This window comes from Labrus mixtus, chromosome 8, assembly GCF_963584025.1.
Source record: "Labrus mixtus chromosome 8, fLabMix1.1, whole genome shotgun sequence".
NCBI classification, from domain to species: Eukaryota; Metazoa; Chordata; class Actinopteri; order Labriformes; family Labridae; genus Labrus; species Labrus mixtus.
Genome location: NC_083619.1, coordinates 12,507,409 through 12,533,505, shown reverse-complemented (window position 1 = coordinate 12,533,505; position 26,097 = coordinate 12,507,409). Strand labels below are relative to the sequence as shown.

The 26,097-nt window shown below is 39.3% G+C and overlaps 1 protein-coding gene across 2 annotated transcripts in view; it reads right to left on the bottom strand.

Annotated features, from left to right (window-relative positions):
- LOC132978976 (SPRY domain-containing SOCS box protein 4-like) overlaps nt 1–22,236 on the bottom strand; it is a 72,576-nt gene extending 50,340 nt beyond the window's left edge. Inside the window, exon 1 of one of the 2 annotated variants that reach the window (XM_061044387.1) lies at nt 22,028–22,236. The gene's annotated coding sequence lies outside the window, so the exon portion shown is untranslated. The remainder of the gene's footprint in view (nt 1–22,027) is intronic. The other variant, XM_061044385.1, reaches the window with a different exon arrangement.
- Between the last annotated feature and the right edge of the window lie 3,861 nt (nt 22,237–26,097).

Sequence of the window (26,097 nt, the reverse complement as noted above, 5' to 3'; positions counted from 1 at the left end):
ACATTTCCCCATCCTGTGTTTCACAATTTTGAATGGTTGTTTGCTTTTTAAAGAATGAAGCCCGTCAGCAAGTAAGTGTTCTCGAAAATGCTTCACATTACAACATCTCCTGTTTACACAGAAACGTTCTGATACAATTTTTTAGAATAGAATACATGTTAATAGCCATTTGTTCATAGGATAACAATTTGAATATGAGTTATGAGTACGAGCTGATGAAGACAATCCCACTGATACCAGCTGCTCTTGTTTTGACTAAAAGGACACTTTTCTCTGTAGCACTGCACTTCTGATGTAACCAGTGATCATTATGTTATTTGATCGGTGCACTGACAGGAAAGCCAATACCGCATTTCAACCAGCATTAGTGCTAAATAAGGAATAACTGTTCTTGATCAGATTTTCAATCATTTTACTTATTCTGTGTACAGGTGATGTCTTAATTTATTTCAGCTGAATTTAAATCTCTTCTTTGCTCTTTTACAGCTGCCCCATGGCCTGGATCTTCTCCTCCCTCACATCTCTGCCCCCTCTTACCCTTCATCCCTCCCACTCTTTGCTCACAATCTCTTCTGTCTCTGCTCATCCATCCATCATTACAGCACCTCCCTCGCCAATCAACTCCTCCCACAGTTTCTCCACTGCCAGTCCTTCTTTTCCTCATGTGTCCCCCCCATCTCTCTCTGTCCCTTTTCCTCCTCCCCCCTTTTCTCCAACATCTGCTGGTCTGTGTCTGTCACTGCTGACCTCCTGCTGCCACGTGCCAAGTCCTCCCCTCAGTGTCCCACAGAGACCCTAAATCATTCACACACACACACACACACACACACACACACACACACACACACACACACACACACACACACACACACACACACACACACACACACACACACACACACACACACACACACACACACACACACACACACACACACACACACACACACACACACACACACACACGCACACACACACACGCACACGCACACACCAGATGGGGAGTAAAGCACATAAATTTAACCTGTGATTGCAGACTCTTATTGCCTCGCTGTATCATCTGTCAATTAAATGTCTTATAAGAGAGCAAATCCTTTGATTAAAGGGGCCTGGGCCACATGTGCAGTGAATAGCTAAGGATTTAAGGTTGTCCCTCTGAAGCCTTGATTACATTACAACAACACTTACTTATCAGCTGAGACACTGGCCTTTAGGTTTCAGAGTTAACACTGCTTAACCAACTACCTGAAACTTTGTACTGTAAGGCAAGTCAAACAGATTGCATATTAAAAGTCTTAAACAAATGAAGTGTTGTTTAGAAGTGGACTCAGCCTTTGGGTAAAAAAAAAAAAAAAAAAAAAAGCCTATGCAGAGGTGCCTTAAAACTGCATTTTTTCTAATGTCCAGAAGGGGGCGACTACACTGGTACCAAGAAGAAGTCTGTGTAGAGTCATACAATCAAGTGAAATGAACCATACATTTCCATTCATTTCCATTTTGTAAATTATTATCTCATTAAAAGTCATTTGACGTTAGAGCGGAGTAGGCTTCCCTGTGACTGACTAAGTGCTGGCATCTGGTATCCACCCTCACATTCAAAAGTGGTCACTCCTGGCTCAGATAAAAACAAGATGGTGATGGCCAAAATTCCTAAAGGTGGGGGGAAAAAAAATCGATAAATGTAAAAATCGAGATTCTTATCTTCTGAGATTTTAAACTTTCAAAAATCGATTTATTTTTTGGGGCTAATTAGTCACTCCCTGTTAATTGCTATGGCTAGCTCTTTAACTCAGTAGAATGCCAAATGGAGCAACAAGAAATACATCCAGTCTCACAGACGACTGGGGTAGATCCTGTAGTATATACTGATTCAAAAATAGACTTTGAATCATGAATCAAGAATCACTTTGAATCGAATATAGGTTGTCAATCGAATCGTGACCCCAAGAATTGAGATCGAGTCGCGAGACACCCAAGGATTCCCAGCCCTAAGAAATGCTGAACTTGAGGCTTCATATTGCTAGACCAAAATGCAACAGTCACTTCTTTTCTACATCCTTTGCTAATAGCTGAAAAAGCCATACGTGTCACAGTGAGGTTTGTGCTCAGGCTGCAGCAATAACAACACCACTGCCACATTGCAATATACCACAGAATAAGTTTACCACAGGGATTTAAAAAAAAAAAAACATGGTCAACACATTTCCTATATCCCCCTGCAGGCCCTCAACTATATGCTGTGTGTGGTAGAGATGCAATGCACTCCTTTTTTGTATGTATGAGCATTTCATACTGTGTGCACTCAGCTAACCTTTCCTTTCACTTCAAGATGTGACAGAAAATAGGATCCTACAAACCACTATGACACATCCAGCATCCTCATACTAGTCTACTGCACACACATCTTTGCTTCTGTTTTTATCTGAACCTCGTACATTAAATGTCTGATTTAAGTCACTATTTACACTGGCTGCTTGTATTACTGAATCAACCTCTGTTTCAAAAGAAGAAATCAGGTCAGAGTCAGGCGGACAGACAATCTGATAGAGAAATAGCGACAGAGGTAATCAGTTGAGACACAGATACATTTTATCTACACACACACACACACACACACACATACACACAGGCAAGCATCTGGCCACACAAGCAAAAGGGAAGGCACAAAGGCTTGAAGGCATATCCTTCACTATCACACTGGAGCGCAGAAAAGATTTACTCTTATCTCATGTCAAACACTCGTAAATGTTGTCATGAAAGATATGAACAAAACGTGGCCATTTGGTTGTAAAAAATCATCTGCACAGGAAAAACTTGGGGTCATATTTGTGAGATTTTCAATCCAAATAAGGTCTCGATCTGTCGCCATAGGCTCAGAAATTACCAAGCGGTTGCATAGCTGAAATGTTCATGTTAATAACTGAAATCCTGCAGGAATGCTTCTCAAAGTGCACCTTACCTAGAGTTCAGTCTACGTGGACATGTCTTTATCCTGTGTGTATCTGTCCAGCCAGGCCCAAAGGTGAAAAGGTTGGTCAGATACATATACTTCAGGGTTTCCTGCTAACAAGCAGACACACAGACAATCACCAGGACTGCAATCAGCACATGTAACAATACATGTAGACACACATAAACTACTTACACACACACACACACACACACAACACCTTTTCCTTCATATTTGTGGTGTTGTGCGTTTAGAAAACCATATCGCAGTGGGTCATTAAATCTGTCAGCTTAAGCACACCTGAAAGTTCCCATCAGCCCAGAGTTTCCCATTTTCCATTTACCGCCTGTCTTGTTGTGCAAAGAGACCTTTTACAAAATGTGATATTAGCCTTGTCACACTCCGTGACATGCACTCTGTTGTGTTGTCAAACTGTGTGACGACGGTGCTGCTGAGGCCCAGAGAGAGGTCTTTACTCCCCCCCAGGTTTGACGTGTGTGCTGTTTTCATCTGTCACACTCACCGGGTAACATTTCTGCATGTTTTTGTGTAACTCAGAAAGAAAGAGAGGTGTAATGCATGTCATAAAAAATGTAATTTGTTCTTGTTATTGAGAGATGGAGCACCTGCAGCCTCTCTATCTGAGATGCTGAACACAGGTGAAGGCTGAAAACCCTTTATTCCTGGACAAGCATACTTCAAATGATCAGAAAATGTTTAAAAACACTTTGTAAATAAAAAGGGAGTTCATGATTACCTAACAGCTTGTATTATTAATATTATTAATTATATATTTTTGTATTTATTTTGCATTAATGTTGCTGTAAATACACAAGTGTATGCTTAGCATATTACACACTTTAACCAAGAAGGTCACTTTATCCTGGTTTGTTTTAAACATCCTCACACAGCCACTTTTTATGCTTGTGTGTCTCTGTCAACTAATGTACAGCTTATGTAGTTGTCTGGTCATTACTCGTTGTTTGGTTTTTGCTGTTTATGTTAATTTGTATACGTGTGTATACCTTCCTATGGGACTATGGTAATTAGAATCAGAATCGGGTTTTATTGCCAAGTACATTTACACATACAAGGAATGTGACTTGGTGTATTGGTGCTAAACAATTAACAAGGAAATAAAGCAGAACTAGCAACAGCTTAAATAATACAGTATAAGAAGCTATTACAATATATAAAATATAATTTTAAAATGTAAAATATGAAATAAAAAACACAATGTACAAAAGGTGCAATGTAGGAGCTGTGCAGTGGACTAGAAGAAATCTTACAGTGTATGTAAGCTACTCACAGAGTGCATGTAAAGAAAATAAATGTAAAGTCCAGTGGGCGCTAATGTAACGCATAAAGAACAGTTTCAGCATTCGCATTAACATGTTAATGTTCATTAATCTGCACTGTCTATTTCAGGTGCTACCACCTGGCCTGGCAAATTTCCTGCGGGAGACGACGAATAAAAGCATGGGCACTTTCAGTCAGAAATGATAAGAGGTATATTTTCAAAAAAAGGACCAAAGAACTTATCATTATTGTTCATCGCTACATTACATACACCCGACTTGCTCAATAACTCAGTACTCAGATACCACACTTGCACCCACATGCACACAAACTGTGTACAGCAGGTCAGAACAGAGCAGGTTAAGAGACACTTGGAGACGGCAGATAGGTCAGAGAAGAGTGAAAGGGTTCAGAGAAGAGCTGAGTGATATCGAGCAGTACTCACACACACAGCCTGCAGTTTATCCACCCACAGCAACTCAGTAGCTGCAGATCCATTTCCTACAGACAGGCCGGGGGGCAGCTCTATGTTACCATAATCTACTTTACTCCAGGATTAGCAGCCCTCTGTGTCAATCTCAGTCCTTCAGCCTCTCTGTCCAGATCTGCCTTGACCTCTCAAACAAACTCTATCTACAACTCATTCACACACTCCTGCTCTGATGTGCTCTACATTCACTCTCACACATATTCTCTGATTTAAAGATTTGCAATACTTTAGCTGCAACGTGGGAGTTGATATGTTTCCATTTTAAGGTTTTTCTTTTTTATTCACAGTTTTTCTCAGCAGAGAAGCACATGATCCTACAACATCACCGTAAACCTCCCTTCCTTTCAAACCACCTAGCAGCATTTGCTCTCAAAATTTAAACACACTGATCACACAATTGTTATTGTTTTCCAAACATCCACTTAATTAAAAAGCAGAACAGAAACTTGGTGAAGGACTTTAACAGAAACAGAGGGACCCTCAGCTGTTAAGAGAAGTATTTGAAGAATTGTTCGGGGTAATTTCACTCGATTGATTCCTGTAGAAGAGTTTGATGATGACTTTTGATGAGACTGGGAGATCGCTTAGAGGAAGAAGATTAAAAACAATGAAAAACAGACAAATTGCAGACAAAATATTTAACAGAGCAGTTTATGAGAGCCTCTTAGAAAGTCAATAATCCCCAGATGTTAGACTTTTGCTTTAAAGTAGTCAGTACTGTTCAGACTATGAAGATGTGTTGTGCTGAAGCAGAGTCAATAAAAAAATAGATTGGTATCTTATAACATCAGTTAAAATCTGGAAATTGGTCTGAGCTGGAGAGGTGCCAGTTCACTGCCTGAGCACTGCCGATGTGCCCTTGAGCAAGGACGGTACCAAACCCCCACCAGCTCAGGAGCGCTCGCAGTGGGCAGTCTCCTCACTCTGACATCTCTCCATTATTACATGTCCATAGGATCTTGTTTGTGCATGTGTGTGTATATCAGCCTATGTGTGTAGCATGTTCAACAATAGAGTGCAAAACTGAATTTCCCGACGCGGGATTAATAAAGTATATCTTCTTTTTCATCACATGATTGTGTTAATGTTTCTAATGATCTTTCTTTTACCAACGGCAAAAACAGAGTCAATACCCGCAGAGTTATAAGAGTGTCAGAAAAACCTTTAAACACTACAATTACCCAGTGATGTGTTTCAGCTCCATAATGGCGACTAGAAAGATGCCAGACCTTATTGTAATGAGACTAGAGCCTTTAAAAACCAGAGAAAATGAGACATCTTAATGCAGAGAGAACGAGTCGTATGATCAGACTGATCTTCTGATCTGCGGAGGGGAAAGGTCAAACTGACGAACATCTCCCTCTGAAAACAAGAGACCTCGTCTCATTATACACCAACCCCACTGAAAACATCCTCATATGCCATGAGGAGCAAATGTTGCCATGACAACTAAAGTATAACTTAGGAGACACATACACACACATGGAGAGTGACGGGCGAGGATGTAGGTTGTATGCTTACACAGTGGAGGTCTCTATTGTCCAACAGGAGAAGGGGATACAAAGTGCTAGAAATAGAAACAGAATAATGAGCCTCTTATCATCCGCTCCATCGTTTTCATCTCCCAGTCATCTGTCCTCTTCTCCTTTTTGTCCTTGAATGGACCAAATATTTCCGCAGGGCCACTCCCATATGAAAGATATATATAACTTATTACACTGGGAGTTTTTTGATTTCCTTAGTAAGCACACAATACTTCTGTGTGACAATATACTCTGGGATCATGTTGGTTCATGGACTGGCTTTACATTGAGATCAACACACTTCAGTTGTTCATATACTCACTTAAACTGTAGTTTACCGTCATTAGAACTGTCTTTGGGCTTTTCAAATGGCTTACTTAACTGATCAATATGTAAGATATACTGAATTACATCATAAAGTTACATCATCGTTATATCATCAGACATTAAGGAAACATGCTGTGTTGAAATACTGGCTTCTCTGACCATGAAGGAAGGCAGTAAGCCACCCCACCTCTTACTTAAGCCACTGGATAATGATAAAGAGCAGGCAGACCATCAATGTACAATCATGTTCAGGTGAGGATCAGCAAAGATATAAGCTACACCTCATGGTCCATAAGGGGCGCAAAATATGTAGGATCTTTGGGGCCAACAGCACAAGAGACTCAAAACTTTGAGGAACTCATCAAGACCTGTTAATTATATTAAAAAGTGATTGTTTTGTTTATTAATTGTGAAACATTTACATTACAATTTGTCAAAAAAAAAGTTCATAATGCCTCCTTTGGCGATCAAACAAACAGGCATCATATATACAAATACAGAGATTTTTGTCAAGAACACAACAAGTCCCTTAAATGAGTGCCTCTTTATGATGTAATGTAATCCAAACTCTTGCCATCTCCATGTGTCTTTTCCACCGTTTCATGGTTTCCTGTTTCTTTGACTAATTCAGGGCGGTCTCTCAGATCTGTTACAGACACGGCTCGCCATCTGAAGCCCTGAAGCAAACTGACGCTGCTGCAAACACATGCCACAAACTGTCGACATCTGTCACCTGAAGACAAACACCTGTTGGTTTCTTACACAGGGGCAGAGAAGAGGAAGAGGGAGAACAGCTGGCTCACATATGTCTGTCTGTCTTCGTGTGTCTGACTCTGTGTCCTCTCCAGCGCCTGTCCACTGAGCAACCAACAAACTGTGTGTCTGAACCGGTGGAAGTATCTGTCCTCGTTTTCATTTCTCACTCCCTCTCTGTCTCTTGGACACACACACGCACGCACGCACGCACGCACGCAATCAATCAACACATCTGCTCATCACATCTGGAAATCCTCCACAATTGATAATGTAGTTTTCTTCTCGTCTCTTTACCTCGTTCCTCTCTCTTGCTCACATACAAACCGTTTACACGCAATCATTACAGTACTTGAAGCTCAAAGTGCTTTTGTTCTGAGTGTTTTTTCCATCATTCCAGTGATGAAAAATACTTGAAGTAACTACACATCCCACAATCGACTGCGATTCCAACAAGACCCAACAAACTATCGTTAAGCACGTTTTTTTTTTTTTTTTTTTAAAGTACAGGGACAGTGTTTCTTCTTTTATCGTTATTAGAGTATTTATATTGTAAAAAAAAACACAATGCTGTAATATAAAAGTTTGGGTTTAGGATGTTGATATTCCGTTAACTTTATTGGCAGCATCCCACAGCATTAGCTTGCGGTGGCAGTAAACATTTCCATGGTAACAACGGGCTTCTCACAGTTTTCTGTCTTCTTAAACAGATGTGTGAATTCATGTTTATGTTTTGTGTCTTGCTGCTTTTTTTCTTTTTTGTTTGCTCAGTGTAGAAATCAAAACTGAGTGCAGAGCATGTTTTTCTGGATTTAAAATGAAAATGCCAATCTTCTCTCCACTGTTCTGCGTCATATACTGTATCAGCATTCGGACCAAAAGGTTTTATATTTGTCAAATTGTGGTTTACATATTCATTATAACTACAAGTACTTCCAACCACAGCATCAAAAACATCCACTTACTCTAGTTAAAAATAGGAATATGTAGGAAACGCCTTCAGTTAATCAGAAACATCAGGGAAAGACGGTACTAAGAAGACTGAAAAACACTTCATACGTATTCTGACCAACAAAGTGTTTATGCATTTCAATACTCAGCTTTTTACCTGCATAAACAGAGATGTGAATAAATAAATAAAAACATAAAGTATAACATGAATAAATACATTATTTTCCACCTCCTATTGCCCCCACAGGCTGAAAAGCGTACACAAATATTCATAAACACACAGCTGCTGAATGACATGATGAGACAGTCAGTGAACGTCTCAAGACAGAAGATGAACACACACACACACACACACACACACACACACACACACACACACACACACACACACACACACACACACACACACACACACACACACACACACACACACACACACACACACACACGGTAGAGGTGAGACAAGTCTGATCTCTTGTTTTGACCACAGCGCTCAAACAGAAGAACTTCTCGCTCTGATACAGATATTCAACTGTGACAGCTCAGTGAGTAAAGACTTTGGTCGTGTTGAAATGGGGACCCCAGTTTAGCCTAACACTTAGAGCCTGCTGCCTGCACAGAGGCTACAGCAGTCTGATCTTCAACGTTTTCAGCATGTCTTCCCCCACTCACTTCTCCCAACATTTCCTGTCTCTCTCTTTTATTACATTCCCAGAACATTTAGTCGCAATGACCGAAATGAGGGTATTCATATGGTAAAGATGAACTTGGAATTTTCAGGAATTCTATGGAAATTAGGGGAATTTTGTAGGAAAATTTCGGGGAATTTGGGGGAAATTCTCAGGAATTTTAAGAAACCTTGTGCAAATTTTCGGGAATTTATGGAAACATTCTTTGAATTCGGACTTCGTTAATAATTTCAGGAATTTTTGGAAACTTTTATGAAAATCTATGCGAATTTACAAAGACAATTCAGGAGCCCACTGAAGAATTGCTGTTTGTAGATGCACAATGGTGAAGTTCAATTCAAGGAGAATCAATGGAGTTTCCAAACTGAGGAAACCGTTTCCGAGAGACTTGAGCTAAAGTGTTACATCTGCCTTGAAACTGCATAATATACCTTTAATAGAAAGAAAAACTGCATACACTGAAGCCAGGACAATTGTTTCATACCGCTGAAATGGGAACTATTGAAACTGAAATAGGAAAAAAGAGGTTACAGCTGATTGGTCCCATCTCGTTCAGCCTCCACAAAGACTGTTTTACTGTTTTAAAGGGAAGGCTTGCTGAAATGCAAGGTGGACATTTTACTCAAAATACAATTGGAGACCAGAACACTTTTATCACACAAACATTAAAGGTGATGTATTGTATAAGAATTGTTTACACAAATTAAGAGAACCTAACACCTTACTAAGACAATGTTAGTTTGTTCTTTAATCTTTAACCCCTCTGCACATTAATGTAAGTCAGTGATCTAATACCTGAGGCCAACTGGCAGTTAAAATGATCTCTGATCCACATTATAAATGCTAATGTAAACAGAGCCTAGGGGTCCATTTTTAACCCTAGATCTCATCATCAGTATGTGTGCATTATGAATTTATAAAAAAAACAGTATGTACACCACGCTGTAGCCATGAATGATTTATATTATCATCAGGTTTTTCTATTCTGAGACTAAACATGGTGTGTTGAAATTAACCTCCGTCACTCCTTACCTTTACAACACATACATCACCACCATCTGCAGTGATACCCTCTCGCCTCCTCTCTTCTCCTCCTTACATGCCGTGGAAGTTTCTTATCTTCTCCCACACTTGCTCCTATCTCTCTCTTCTCACCATCACCTCCATCCTTCAGCAGCCTCTCCACCTTCTGAATTTCAACACAAGTCTCCTTCATAATGTAAACCTCTTCTCACTTCCCTTTCTCTAGTTTGCTCTTTTCTCACCTTCTTTTCACTTTTTTTCTTGTCTCTTTCACAAACACACACATGCAATTTACTTCCTCTTTGTTAGTCTCCCTGTTTTATACCTTCTTTTCCTCTTTTCATTCAATGTTTTCTGGCTCAACCACTTTTTATTTCTTCCCCTAACTTCCTGTCTTCCTCCTTCTGCTTCCAGTCTTTTATCAATAGCTTATGAATCGCTTTTGTGCTTCTGTACAGTTCTCTTCATGCACTCTTCCTTCCGTGACTCCACCATCCTGCCTCCCCTTGACTCATTGCTATCATCAGGCTATGAGTCACTTTTCTGTTCAACACGACTTTAGATGACATGGCAAACACACACGGTTGTAGCTTGAAACACACACACCTTTTCTAATCCGCCCCACTCGTGTTCATCATTAGCTAAATATTAATCAATAAAAAAAACAGAAAAACCAGCTTCAAGCCACAACTATATATGTGTTTGTGTGTGCGTGTGTCAAATTTTTCAGACTGCTTACACCTCAGTTTAAGCCTAAATTAACTTTTCCCAAATTGGAAGCTTTTGATCATTTGCTGGCCTTGCTACCTTATTTTAAGTAGAAGTGTGTGTGTGTGTGTGTGTGTGTGTGTGTGTGTGTGTGTGTGTGTGTGTGTGTGTGTGTGTGTGTGTGTGTGTGTGTGTGCATGTGTCCATAATCTCCATAATTAGGGCAGACAAGCCACACACATGGGTCTCCCCTGACACTTCCCCTCTAAGACCTAAATATTCATGAGACTCTAAACGCTTTCATGAGCTCTGTAATTATGGCCGGAAAATAGACGAAGCGAGACAAAGAGAGAAAAAGAAAGAGTGGGAGGCAAAGGAGGAAATGGCCTCACACTTCTTGAACAGGCTGTCCCATAGCGTTAGTGCTATCAATGGTGTTTTACAGTTCTGCAATCCAAACTACACAAGCTTGGGACCATTTCTGACAGGAGATTTCACACTTTTCTTTTTTCCCCTTATAAAAACCTTTGCCTGATTTTAATTCATTTGCTTCACATGGGGCAACTTAGTATTCTATGGAAAACTCACTGCAGGTATGTAAATGACACACTGAGTCCATTTTATATTTTAAGGTGTCATTGGGTGCACTGACAGTGGATGAGGGCTAAAAGAAGTTGAGGTGAGAAAGTAGAAATTCTCCTCAACTGTGGACAGACATCATTCAGACTCAAAAGTCCAAAGAGTCAAATTCAATAAACTCATATTCCCTGAGTGTTTGTTGAACAAAAAAAAAAAGTCTATTCCCATTTGGCTTGTTGTAACTGCCAAGTAGGTTAGGGCAGTAGCTGGGTGAAAAAAACCAAAAAGGTATAGCATCTGAATTCCATCTACTACCGACTGATCTAATTTGGCTCCGGCAGGTTTTTCGGGTAAAAGCTTTTCCTCAGGTGATTTAGTGAGTGCTCCATTAAAAAAAAAAATACAACAGCTTGTCATGGTCCAGTGATGTTCTTCTCACTCATCTTGCTTTCATTGTATATCCATTTTCAATAACGGCAATATGAACTTAATGAGTGCTAGTGCTGAAGGTCTCCGTGTGCTTCAAATGCCACATTTTCTTTGGTATGACTTCTGATTGTGTCTTAAGGCAGAAAGGAATTAAAGCTGTTCTGAATCAGCCATTGAAAAGGAAAGCAGATACACCCTGTCACATTATATTGAGACATATGGTTCATTTATTTATACTTCTCTTTTAAATCTTCACTAAAGGTACGCCTTTGAAAGCCTGGCTTGCACCTCTAGAATGTAACTTGTCCTTACAACAGCTGTTTAGTCCACACGGTTGCCTAGCATCTACCATATTTTTTTAGACCAGCTGGTAGCTAGCCGCTACAGCTCATTGGCTTTCAGTCAGTTCAAGACAAGACTGTTACACAGTTATTCTGCCTTACTGTCTGTGTGAAAGGTATAAAAGAGAGCATGGTGGGATATAGTTGTATCACCATGTTGCACCTCTTCTGCGAAGTAACAGTGTAAAATCACACACCGGGACAGCAATATGACAACCCTGTTGGGTTCAGTTTAATATTACAAACACAAAATCTTCCTAAATGCTTTTGCAGAATCTCTGGGGCTTAAAGGCTCTGATTTCTACATGCCTATTGTGTTCATTCTTTTTTTATTTAGAGCGAGACAAAAAAATGCACCAAAAAAAGCTTATTTCACAAATTCACAACCTGTTTTATGATCACAACCTGATCATAAAACAAAGGGCTGGGTGTCAACACTGATTGCCTGAATTAAATTTGAATTTAAGGATATTTAAGTTACAAAACCAATTCTGCTTCAATGTGATTATGATTCAGAGAGAACTAATGTTGGAGATTGTTGTAAGATGCTTTGCCTTGTGGCTAGTTTGAACTGCCTTGCCTGTAAAACGTGTGAGGTGAGTCTCCACTCATTGTTATTATAGTGAGAACAGTGAGGTATCAATCTGTTGCTCTGGATGTCCAGCTGTCACAGCACAGAAATACAAAAGACCAACTAATTTGAAAGGATAGGGGGAAAGGGAATATAGCCTATTACAAGAACAATTTGTGAATTTTATGAATTGATATCAGATCGTTCAAATTAAAATCTGATTTAAATCAGGAAATCAATTTTAGAAAACCCAGTCCTAATAAAACATGTATCAGTAGTTCTCGACAACTTAAAAAATTCAATAATTTCCCCCCTTCATTGTCAGTTTCATCATCAGTCAATGTTACAGCAGCCCTAATGTTTTGTCTCATTACAAAAAGTGTCATGGGTTTCCTAAGCATCCCGGATCAGATTTTAATCCATTCCCTTTAAAGCCTGATGACAAATCTGATATCACATCTAATATTAGTGGAAATATGATATGTGATAACCAGGCATCAGAGTGCCGTCTGCTCTATTTTTGGATTTATAAGTAAATAGCAGGAGTAGAGAGGCAGGATTCCTGTTAGAAAAACACAGAGAGATGAAACGTGAGAACACTTCAAGGCTCTCAAAAAGACAGGCACTGGCAGGAAGTGCTTTTGTTTTTCCTCTTTGGAAGCCAATTAAGCAACATCCAACAATACTTTTTGCAGTTCATAGTAGATTTTTCACCCTCTGTCTTATTGTCCCATGGTATTTCCTCACAATTCACAAAGTCACATAAACAATCACACGCCTTCTTTACAATCCAGGAGGAGTCAATTGACTGAATCCAGGAAAACCATCAGAGACTCCTGGAAGCCACAAAGCGAGGCAGATTGCAGCTGATTTGAAGCCCACTGTCCCTGCATTGATATAAACTGACAAAGCACTGATACACATGGAAAAGAGACCAAAACCCATTAAAGTCACACATGCATACTAACAAACACACAGACACTGAATCACCTTAAAAATGACAAATGACCAGGAACATTTCACCTCAGACACTTCTGTCATTTATATGCAAATGAGCCCGCCGAGACTCCCTCCATGCGGCTCGAATTATTCCAAGAACAAACTTTCATCAGATCAGACAAGATGTCAGACAAGTTGATTTTGTAACTTTAGAAAGCCTAATGATCTTTTACAAGAGGGGACACGAGGACACGACATAACAAAGGTCTGTCTGTCATGTTCCCTGTTGTCTCACCCAAGGGCTCCAGGTCAAATAGGACTCACTGCCGCAATCCTTTTTAAAAAAAAAAAAAAAAAACCTGACGCATGGCACAGAGGATGACAACTTGATGACAAGCAGCCTCAACCTTGTCCTTAAAAACTCTTGATTTCCCTAAAACACAAGGCAATACACCCATAAAGCTGCACAAAACAACACGTTTAGAATTGATCTCCTTCATTACAGCGGAGCTTAAGGAACACTTAGAGTTTAACTCATTATCTGAAACATCACCTCTTATTCTATGGGACTGTGCTAAAGCATACATTCAGGGCCGGATTATTTCATTTACATGCGCTAAGAAGAGAAAGAAGGAGGCTAAACAGCGAGAATTGGAAGATAAAATAAAGGACCTTGAACATAAGCACAAACGATCTGCATCAACCAGCCTTTTAAAGGATTTGAATACAACTCATAGAGAACTCAATAGCTTACTATCAGACAAGATTGAGGGAGCCCTAAGATTCACAAATCAAAAATATTATGAACATGGAAACAGGTCAAGTAGGCTTCTAGCATTTAGGCTAAGACAACAACAAGCATCTAACATGGTACAGAAAATAAAATCCCAGGGTACCATGGTTACAAAACCAGATAAAATAGCAGAATCCTTTGCAGAGTTTTACAAGTCCTTATATAAGAATACAGGCAACTGTTCTGACAATGAAAAACTGGATGAATTTCTTAATCGCATAAAATTAGGTGAACTGTCAGAATCAACAGCCAAGAAACTGGACGAGCCGATTAAAGAATGCGAGATTAAGCAGGTTATCTCAACACTTAAAAACAACAAAAGTTCAGGACCAGACGGCTATATTAATGAGTTTTACAAAACATTTAAAGATATATTATCCCCCCTATTGTTGAAAGCATATCACCATGCATTACAGACAAAAACTATGGCACCATCCTGGACAGAGGCTACAATTGTGGTAATACATAAGGAGGGTAAAGATCCCCCCGAATGCCAGTCCTACAGACCTATATCCCTGCTTAATTGTGATCTGCGCATCTTAACTGCAATCCTGACTCGGCGAGTTAATCAGATAATCACCGAAATGATCCACCCTGATCAAACCAGGTTCATAACTGGAAGGTACTACGGAGATAACTTGCGGCGGCTGTTAAATATAATATCTCATCAAAAGAATATGAAATCAGATTCGTTTATCATCTCCCTAGATGCCCAAAAGGCTTTTGACCGCGTGTCATGGCAATACTTATTTCGAACATTAAAACGATTCAGATTCGGTCCTAACTTTATAAACTGGATTCAAACACTCATCTCCACAGGCTGCGGTGAAAGTGAATGGTTACAGATCGGGACGGTTTACTTTGGAACGTGGTTGCAGACAAGGCTGCTCCTTATCACCCTTGCTGTTTGCTATGTGTATAGAGCCATTGGCCCAGTTCATTAGAGATGATGATAATATAAAAGGAATTGAAATAGATGGAGAGGAGCACAAATTATCGCTCTATGCGGATGACGTGTTATTATATTTGACAGAGCCTGCACTAACAATACCTAATTTAAGGGAGGTTATCTCTAAATTTGGGTATTATTCCGGTTATAAAGTTAATGTGGATAAAACCGAGGCTATGGACATAAACAGCAGAATCCTACAAAGTGTGAAACATCAAAGTGGATTTAAATGGCCTGAAAAGGGCATTAAATACCTTGGTATATACATCCCCCCAGCCTTACAGGATTTATTTGAATCTAATTATGGTAAGTTAATTCAATGTATACATAGTGACTTAGAACAATGGTCTATGCTCCCTCTGACCCTTTTTGGTCGTGTTGAAAGTATTCGTATGAATGTTCTGCCCAGACTGCTGTACTTATTTCAGATGCTACCTGTAGAAATTCCAAAAGCCTCACTTGACCACTTGGATAAAATGATTTCAAAATTTGTATGGCAAGGTAAGCGTCCTAGAATAAGGCTGAAAACCTTACGGCTATCTAAGCCAGACGGGGGTCTAAAACTTCCAAACCTCAAATACTATTTTTGGGCTTCGCAATTGAGGCCCTTGACAGCGTGGATGCAGAATAGCACATACACACGCTGGCTTAATATTGAGAAAAATATGTGCCCAGTGCCTCTGCAGTTCCTGCCTTTTTTAAATACACCCACAAAAGCATTGGCAGACTGGACTTAAAGACCACTCTCAAAATCTGGAATAGAATAAAGGTAGCTTTTGGGCTACCAAAGATTATCTCATCATTAACAAACACTGGTCTAATGGAGTCTTTTACACCTAACAACCTGGATACTGGGTTCAGAAGATGGTCAGATAATGGGTTGTGCTATCTGCATCAGCTGTTTGGAGGAAATGTTCTTAAAACATTTGAACAGCTGACAAATGAATTTGATCTCCCTAGGACAGACTTCTTTCATTATCTACAGCTAGGAACCTTCTTGAAGATACAAAAGGAGTGGGACAAACTTATAAAACCCACCCCCACAGAATAATTCCTAATGCTTATACAAAAAGGGAAGGGTCATAAGAAAATAATTGGCAAATTGTATATCATATTTTTATCTATGAATACAGACAACTCACTGAGGGTGAAGCAGAGATGGGAGGCGGAAACAAACATGGTTATATCGCAAGACAACTGGGAAGAGGTTTGTACAGAAGCACACTTGGTTACAAACTCAAACACGTGGAGGGAGTTTAAATGGAAAATTGTTACTAGATTTTTTAGAACTCCAGAAATAACATCCAAAATGTGCCAGGCACATCCCAGCTCCTGTTGGAGGAATTGTGGAACCCATGTGGCTAATCATACCCACATTTTCTGGTCATGTCCGAAACTAAGCTTGTTCTGGAGAGAAGTATTTGATGCACTGAAAGAGGTCTTCCAAAAAGGACATTCCACAAGACCCCCTGGTGGCGATACTTGGAGTGACGCCTCTTGGCCTGAATGGCAGGGCCAAAAAGTACTTGTTTAATATCTTATTCACAGCGGCCCTGAAGTGCATCACCATACGCTGGTTGAAACCAGACCCTCCCACTTACAATATATGGATCCAGAAAGTTTGGGACATTTACCAAATGGAACAAATTACAACAAAGACTCCAAAAAGAAACTTTCACAACAAGATGGAGACCTGTACTGGCTTTACTAATGCAACAGAGAGTGTTGTTTAATTTGGGCGCAGACCAAGACCATGCACCATTTTTCCCTGGGCTTGACTTCACACTTGTACTTTGACACGTGATTTCTTTGAGTGGATTAGAATTTATTTCTTTATGATTACAACTTTTATTTATGATTTTCATTTCTCCTCTACTTTTATGTATTTGTTTGTTTATGTGTATTATTGTGTATATGTATATTCTTTGGAGTGGACATTTTGATTTGTATCTTACTTTTGTAATCTATTTCTGCTGGCTTAATATCCGAATGTAACTATACAGCTGGAAAAAGGAAAAAAAATATATATATATATATTTTTCATATTGTACTGTTGTTGATGAGAAAACTGAATAAAAACTAAGTTAAAAAAAAAAAACAACACGTTTCCCTTTCATTTAATATTCTGAATTCATCTCTTTCACTCACTTTATTGACAGGCACTAAGAGAAACCCTGCATTTACTGTTCAGTAGGGCTGCACAATTAATTACTATTTTATTGTTTTTGTAATATGAATATGAAAGTCTTAATTCATCGCACTAAAGTTATTAAGCAATGCTTTTTCACTCAGCATATACACGTTTTTCCAGTTGAACGGAGGCCTATGTATAATGGCCCCACACATCATTTTGGAATAATTAGTGCCAAATTAGTAGAGAAAAATAAATCGATTTATTTTGGATTTAGAAGGGACACGTTGCAAACCCATGTTCTGTAAAATATGAAGAACTGCAGATAGACCAAGAAACTGTGAGTTCAAGCTAATGTGATTTATTTTTGTTTATTTATCGCAATTCATATCTTTATTGCACATTGCATACATTCTCATATCACACTGCAGAAAGAGGACCACGACATCTTCCTGATTTTTGTCTCTGCAGGAGCTGATGTCATCGACTCCAGAGAGCAGCAGTGCAAGAGAGCGCTGCTTTCCTTGAGTGACATCTGCATACAATGTGTGTGTGTGTGTGTGTGTGTGTGTGTGTGTGTGTGTGTGTGTGTGTGTGTGTGTGTGTGTGACCCTGAAACTGTATGCATTTTTGTTAGCTCAGCAGTCTATCACCGGTTTTACAAAAGGCTGCTGAATATAAATCCATCTCACTCCAACTGTCAGTCAAAGATGCATATATTTGTGTGGTCCACGTCCCAAGGAAAGAAAGCTATAAATGACCAAGAGTGAACCAGAATGGTGGAGAGATAAAGGCAGATAGATGTGCTGATATGCATGTATTCTTTCCATCTTGCGACAAGAAGAATCAACAGAAAGTTAGCCTGACGCCATGCTAGCTGCTCTGTGAGGCTCAACTTAGTTTAAGTGGTGCTTTGAGCCACATTAGCAAAGAAGCTCCAATTTCCCTAAGTATAACTAACATTTTCACATAGTTCTTTACAGAAAACACAACAGCAAATTAAGTAAAGGAATTTAGTGTCTTGTAAAATAAATCATTATCACCTCAGTTTTTACATTAAGAAAAATGTGTGCACCAAATGTCATGGAGGTGGATGTAAAAGATGATGAGACATTTCAGACACCAGCTGCCTGACAGACGTCACCATAAAGACGCAGCGCTAACATAGCTCATCATAACTCAATGTGGGGAACATTCACAGGATTCAGCTTCACAAATGTGAAGATTTTTTACAAATCAGGTACAATAAGCAAAGACAAAATATTTATGATTCATTAATAATAAAAAACCCATCTAAACCCACAAGACTTTTTTTCACACTTTAAAGCGGCCACTTGACACTTTGCCAAAGTGTCACTCAACAGACACTGAGATCTATTTTGTGCCTTCATTTTGTCTAATTTGAGCCTTCACAGTTCCTGATCTCTGAGCCTGCTTGTGTTTCTGCTGTGTTTCTCTGCCGTGGTGCACAACAAGCACAGTGGGGGAGGCGGGGAAATAAAGTCATTAAAAATAATGATGGCTGATTCAAAGCAGCTCGTTCTGACTTCAAAATGTTTCTGTGTTATCACCACCATCATCGCCTTGTGTGTCAGTCAGTGAGGGGGATGGTGACACGAAGAACTCAGATGAACAGAAAATTAGGCAACTGGAGAGAAATTGACCTAAAAATCGAATTTAAAAATTGAACACAGTGTTGTTTAATTAATGCTCAATAACACAGAGACAACTCCCGGGAGATTGTTGCCTGAAAAAGTCAGCCATCTCTGCATTTAAATTCTGACATCACTGGCACAGCTTTGTTCAGGGATTATTCCAACATGCTGCAGACAACACCTCCACTATCTCCATTTAAGGATTTGAACTGCTCTTTACATAATTGCAGGCAGTATCTGTTCACTTTAAGTAGCAGTGACAGGGTGTGATAAGACACAGCAAAGTTAAAAAACCCTTATCTGGCCTACACGCTGAATCCCATCTGCTTCTCTCCTCGCATTGACTCATAATGCTGCTTATTAGTCCCTCTGGATGGATAAAGAGGGCAAGAGGACAATTGTTTTTAAAGGGGAGGGGAAAAGCTAGAAATAAAGACAGAAAGGGAGGGACACATTTGAGACAAGCAGTCGGGGAATTTTTTTTTACACCGAGAGTAAAAAAAGGGCTAAAATCTGGATTTGTGATCAAGTTAGCTGAAATTGTAGGAGCAAACAGGAAAAATGTTTTCAAAATTGCTGTTTCAGAAAAAAAAGAGTCTAAAGCAGCTGAAATTGAAGTGTGTTCAGTGAAAGCATTTAGAATTGAGTCGACAAATTGATGCCCCCTTTTGCAGTTGAATCGTTAGTCTTTGCCTCATTTCCCAGCATAAACAGCGCGGCCTGATTTGACTTGCTTTTGGTACCAGACAAGGGCCCGACCCATATGGGATTTTAGTGGAGATATTAATATCAATGTTGGGGAGGGGCAAAGAAATGTGATACCGATATATATCAGCCAATGTATTCCTTATTGGATATGAGATAGATTTAAATTTACACTAGACAGATAGATATAGATTTATTTGTGATGATTCCTCAAATGCAGTTATCAAACACTTGTGGAGAAGATCTACAGTGTAACCAAGACAAGACGGTCACTCGACTTGAAAGTAACTGCGCATCTACGCAGATCACCGCCTGACACTCTGGAGAGGGATAATGCTTGTTGTAATCCATACAGCTCACTCTGCAGGTAAAAGAGAACTGATAGTTTCAAATTAGCCGATACCAACAGTGACTGGATATGCTAGAATCGGCCGATATTATCGGTTGTTCTCCACTGCAGACACTGACACTTCATTGTGGGCAGCTGTGAAGCATTTACATTCATCTTTGATCATCTTCCTAGCAAAGAAAAAACATGAACGTCTGTACGTCAAACATTTGAGTGAATTTTAAAACTGCGGCCAGTATTGATATTAAAAATGGTTTGGAGCAGGATGGCTCTTGTTGCAGAGGTGACAATTCTCTAAATGTTTATCTCAGACCAATCGTTTGTTTTTAACCAAAATGTTTAGCATCGGCTTTCATCGCAATATAGAGGCCATATTAACTTATCATAGCATTGTAGCATTAAGTAGCGTTTGTAATATAACATGGTGTTTGTAGCATAACGGAGTGTTTGTAATGTGACGCTCCAATAGAAAACGTTTTTATAAACACCAGCCTTTGAAACAAATGCTTTTGGTGGAACTTTGTGAAACAATTTAAACGTCAGCTGAAGTTTCTGATATTTTCTAAGAAGCACAAAGAAAGTGGCATTCAGTATGGAAGAAGTAAGAGATGTTAAAATATCAGTAACAACGTTTGAGCTGTCCGTTAAATAACAAAATACTGTCAAGGAGGTACTGAGGCTCCAGCGGTTGATTTTCCTTTCAAATTAAAGTATCGGGGATAACTGAAGTGTCAGCAATGAAAATAAGTCAAGAGTCAGAAAGTTCAAGAGCTGAACAGGCGGGGGAAACATACCTGCAACTAAATGTGAAGGAAAATGCTGAGGGGTTTGATAAGAGAAGTTTCCTGATATCTACAGGGGGAGTGTTGTGAGAGCAGGAAAAGGGAGAGTTAGGAAACAATGAAGAGACACAGACGGTGAGCAGCCTGATCTCCTGTAGTGAGCGGCTGGTCAGATCCAGCAGACAGATAAATGACCCTCTGTAACCGGTGCTCCATCCCCTCCTCCTCCTCCTCCTCCTGCATCTCTCTCTCCCTCCTCCTCCTGCATCTCTCTCTCCCCTCCTCCTCCTGCATCTCTCTCTCCCTCCTCCTTTATCCTGACAGGTCATCCATCAACCTGCATACTCCACCAGACATCTTTTTGTCGGATACCAGTTTGCAAACCAAATGAGGCGACGCTGCACCTGGTACATGTGAGGAGGAGTTCCCTCGGTGTGCCACCTTCCTCTCTCCTTGCTCTCTCTCACCTTTCTCCACTCCTCTGCTCTCCGTTCTACTCATCCCCTCGCTGCTCTTACCGCCTGCTCTCCTGTCACCTAACCCATCTGAGCTGAGTAAATGTCAAGGTGAAGAAGACGCAGAGAGAACTCATCTCTGCCAGGAGAGACACTTTTACTTCACAGAATAAGCAATCCAGTCAAGGATTTACATACTTAAAGCAACTGAGTAACATTTCCTCATTGCTCAATAACATGCCTGATACATCCCCACACACTCAACCACTGAACAACACATTCATATCATCAAACACTAGGGAAACTTACACTCACATTACTGTGTGATGAGAGATGAGGGGACAAGGAAATGCCGTGTACTGTGTAACCATGTCAAAATGAAGACACACACACATCATACACGCACAGGCACATGCAGGTATAGTTCTAACACAGAGAACTGAGAACTTCAGCCCATGTAACATATAAGGAGAGAAATTATCAGTCGTTTTTCTTGGCATTAGATAGCCTAAATTGTATATTGTCTACCAACAGTGCAACACTTTTGAAAGGAAAACACCGAGTTATCCAACTAGCCTACATAAAACCCGGTGCTCCAAATCCTGTGGTCATCTCATCCGGTGTAAACACAGAAACACTCACCAAATAAAAAGTCAACTCGCCCCCAAACTACACTTTTCTCTGAGGATTTCTCGTCGAGGTGAGAAGAAACGAGGCCTCTCCTCTTCTCTGCAGATGTCAACAGCGTTATTCCAGCGGTCTTACATGTGTTTTAGAGATGTAAAGGCGGTTTCTTTGTTGCAGCAACCACCAGCTCGATACATCTAGGCAGCGCAATGAGGATCCGACGCTGAGTGTCCATTTACTCTGCAGACTGAGCGCTGATTGGTCGCTTCCACCACAACACAGTATTCGGCTCTAACACGATTGGTTCAGGCTCTGGAGGTGAGTTCATGAATACTCGGAAACTACACCACTACTCCCTAATGGACCAATTTATAAGTAGGCTATTACAAGGGCTACAATTACTTACTAGTTACAATTCGATTCTTAGTTTACAACCACTTTTACTTAGGTTGTTGCGACTGCTGCTCCTACAAATATTAATCTTACCTGCAAGTAACACTAGCTGATAATGCAGCGTTGATTAGGCTACTTTGGGAACTTAAAGCATAGTTTGTGATCCTGTGTTTTATCATTTTATGAATTCATTGTATTTTTTAAAAAAACATTATGAATGTAAAACTCATATCCCGTGTCAAGGTCTTTTAAGTTCTATAATTATATGACATTTGTTATCCTCTCATAAATATTTAGATTTTGTATGCATGATGATCCGTTAACACAGACTGTTTCAATGAGAATGTAAATTGTTTTTTTTTACATCAAACAGATTTGGATTCAATTTGTTTGACAATGATTAATACCTGGAGCGGCACAGTAACTGAAACTCTAGCTTTTGGTAATCCTTTTGCTCGATGTTGTAAGGCATCCTCGATTAAAAACATTTAAAAATATATAATTTACATTTTAAATCTACAGTAGGCTACTGAAAAACACATAAAATACAGTTAAATTAAAAAAAAACACCAGTGTTTAAAATCCAATTTAAAGTGTGATCATTTCTTAATCTTTAATGATGATGTATCTAAGGATATACACTAAAACGGTCACTGACACAATTCAGTTTATCAGACATCACTGCTGCTCCCACTTATGATTATGCTTCACTAAGAACTGATTTTAAGCATACCTTTAGCTTGAAGAAAATATTGTAATTTTTTTAATAAAATCTTGCATTTATTGTGTTCTATTTACAGCAGATGATTTAAGGACCAGACATGTTTCTGAATTTCTTTCTCAGTCAGACAAAAGTATGTTACTTCAAATGAACCATAAGTCGTCCTCTGAAACTGTAGCCTTTGATCTCTTCTTTGTTTTACCACAATACATACTCACTTACAAGAAACCATTTTCACAGTTATTACATTACCGTTGGATTCCGAGGGCACCTGAAGGCATCATTACCCTCGATGCCTTTTCCTCTGTTCTTCACATCCTAGAATGAGGGTACAAAAATATATATTTTTTTGATCAATAAACAAATCAGCGAGCAGTTAAGTGGAAGTCAATTCAAATACATAACCACAAGATCAATAGACTGATCAGCTGTAAGAACAGAAATTCAGGCTGAATCAGTCAAAGACCATGGGGCTGACTGACGTGTTTGGAGATGTAATAAAGTCAGATTGTGCGCTGTGCCGTTTGAGCTGAGAACCCAAGCAGAGCTACAGGATCAATACAAACTAATGTGTTGTGACTCTTTTTAAGACAAGTAGCGACCACGACATATTTGATGATGGATTATTCCTGTTTCAGTCAGTCCACATCCATTGATTAAACTTGCTTCAGGTATTAGAGCTCTTAATAGTAATCAATGCCTTAATGGCTTTAATGAGTGGATCTAAATACTCAAAACGCTAATGGGACCAGTTGAATCTGTGGGTGTGCATGTGCCCCTATGTGTATACAAGAAAATACCCCTTTTTATTATTAATTAATTACATTTTAATTATGTCATGACAAATTGTAAATTAAGCCTGGAATTAAAGTGAAACAAGAAAATCGACCTCGCTATTAAGTCAATTCTATCAGCAGCTATTTGGCTCCTCCTGGCGGTGGTAGTGAGTAAACACAGACAGTTTGTACTATTTCTTCACTGAGTTTTAAAAAGTGTAATGGGCTGTTATATCACTGACTCATATTTCTTTACATATTTAATGTGACCGTGCACTCCTCCTTATTATTATCCAAGACATGGCCATGGTTTATTTTTAATCTCAGGATTACAAACTTCAAAATACCTCCAACCAAAATGCAAAAGTAAAGACATCACAGAGTCTGAACCTTCAGATGCAAGTGGATTTTTATTAACTTTTTTGTTAAAAATAAAATAAAAACAAGGCCTCATTGTGCCTCTGAAATGCAACAGGGGGAAGAAAAGAGTGTTCAAGAACATCATTACACATGAATGCATCACATATTTCATAAGCAGTGAAATAAGAAAACCTTTTTTTTATTTTTTATATTGAAACTGTTCAGAATGTCCTTCATTTCTATGTGAAGAGCGTGCACCGAGACACCACTGGCTGGGTTTAGAGGATGTGGTAGGGGCATTTTTTTATTTTTTTTAAATAGTCATGTTTAACGACGTTCCGATAATTGACATTCAAATAAATCAAGGGAAAATTCAGTAAGGTGCTTGGATGCTAAATTTGAAAATTTTTGGTGACGATTTTCCCAGGAATATACTTTTAAATGTATGCTTCATGAAAAATGAAACTTGATGACTGGTTCTTACCAACAATTCTTCTCCGTAACAGATACATTTGCAATTGCTCAATAAATCTATATTTTAGTTGAGTTTTGTTAACAGTCCCAGCTCATTGTGATTCTCTGTACTGTCAGTGTTGTAGAAAGACGAGTTCAGTTCTTGAAATCTCACAGTGAAATACTTCCATCTTGATATTGTAAGGAACCATGTTAACATTACCATTGACAGAAACATCCACACTTCACAAAATGCAATACTTTTGTCTATAAATGTTGTAAAATGACAAACAAGCACTCCTCCAGCACAAATACTTAACATGGATGAATTTGTCCTGCAGCGTTTGTTAGCTTAAACGAGCGTACAAATGTTTGCAAGACAGCTTAGAGCAACATACAAAAAAAGAACACTGCCAAGCAACATCATGTCAAAGTCCATGTCAACACAAGGTTAAATTGCACAAAAATTAGAACAAAATTTGCAAATACAAACTACAGCATGATCACACATGGGCCTAAAAAAACAAAAAACTGATATGCATGTACAGTATCTATATTATTTACACACATTGACATCCTTCACAACTACTGAGAACTCTAAACTGTACAATATATCTGCTTTAAGAACAGTTGCGCAAAATACCATTTTGATATACAGTATTACATTTTTTTCTTTTACAATTTACAAGATCAAACTGTCCACACAATAAAATGCAAAGCACAAGCCCCAAAAGGCCACAAAAGTGCATGTTATCAGGTCAGTTGGAAGCCACTGGAAGAAAGGACAGTCAGGAGAGCAGGAATGAAAGCTGCGGGAAGCTTTTCCACACTCACAACTGCAGCGTCCTTCAAGATTCATACTTAGTGGAGGGAAGTAGGAGTAGATTTCAATCGGACATGCAGGATCACATGACTGCAGACGCACAAACACGCACAACCCTGGACATAGCTCATCACAGTTTTAGTGATCTTAGACATAGGACATAAAAAACACACACACACACACACGCTCACACACACTCACACAAAACACCTTATGGGGCAAAGATAAAACTCCATCAACACCCACCCACTCTGTCACATTATACTCAAGTAGTGGCTTTAGGACCAATCGCACACTTCACATCTCAAAACAAAGGACCCGTTGGTCTTGTGTTTTTCACATATGATTTGCAGTCCTGAGCAGTGACTGCCAGGAGCTGGCCTTGTTTGTGAGAGGCCGACTTCATCTGAAGTGCGTCACAATCAGGCACAGGTTTATAGAGGATCAAAATACTGAACAGAAGTCCGCTTTTCAACCTACTCTTTATCATCGTAAGGTAGTGTGTGTGGCTTGTTTTTCACTCTCAGTTGTGTTTTTCGTGTGTTTGGACAGT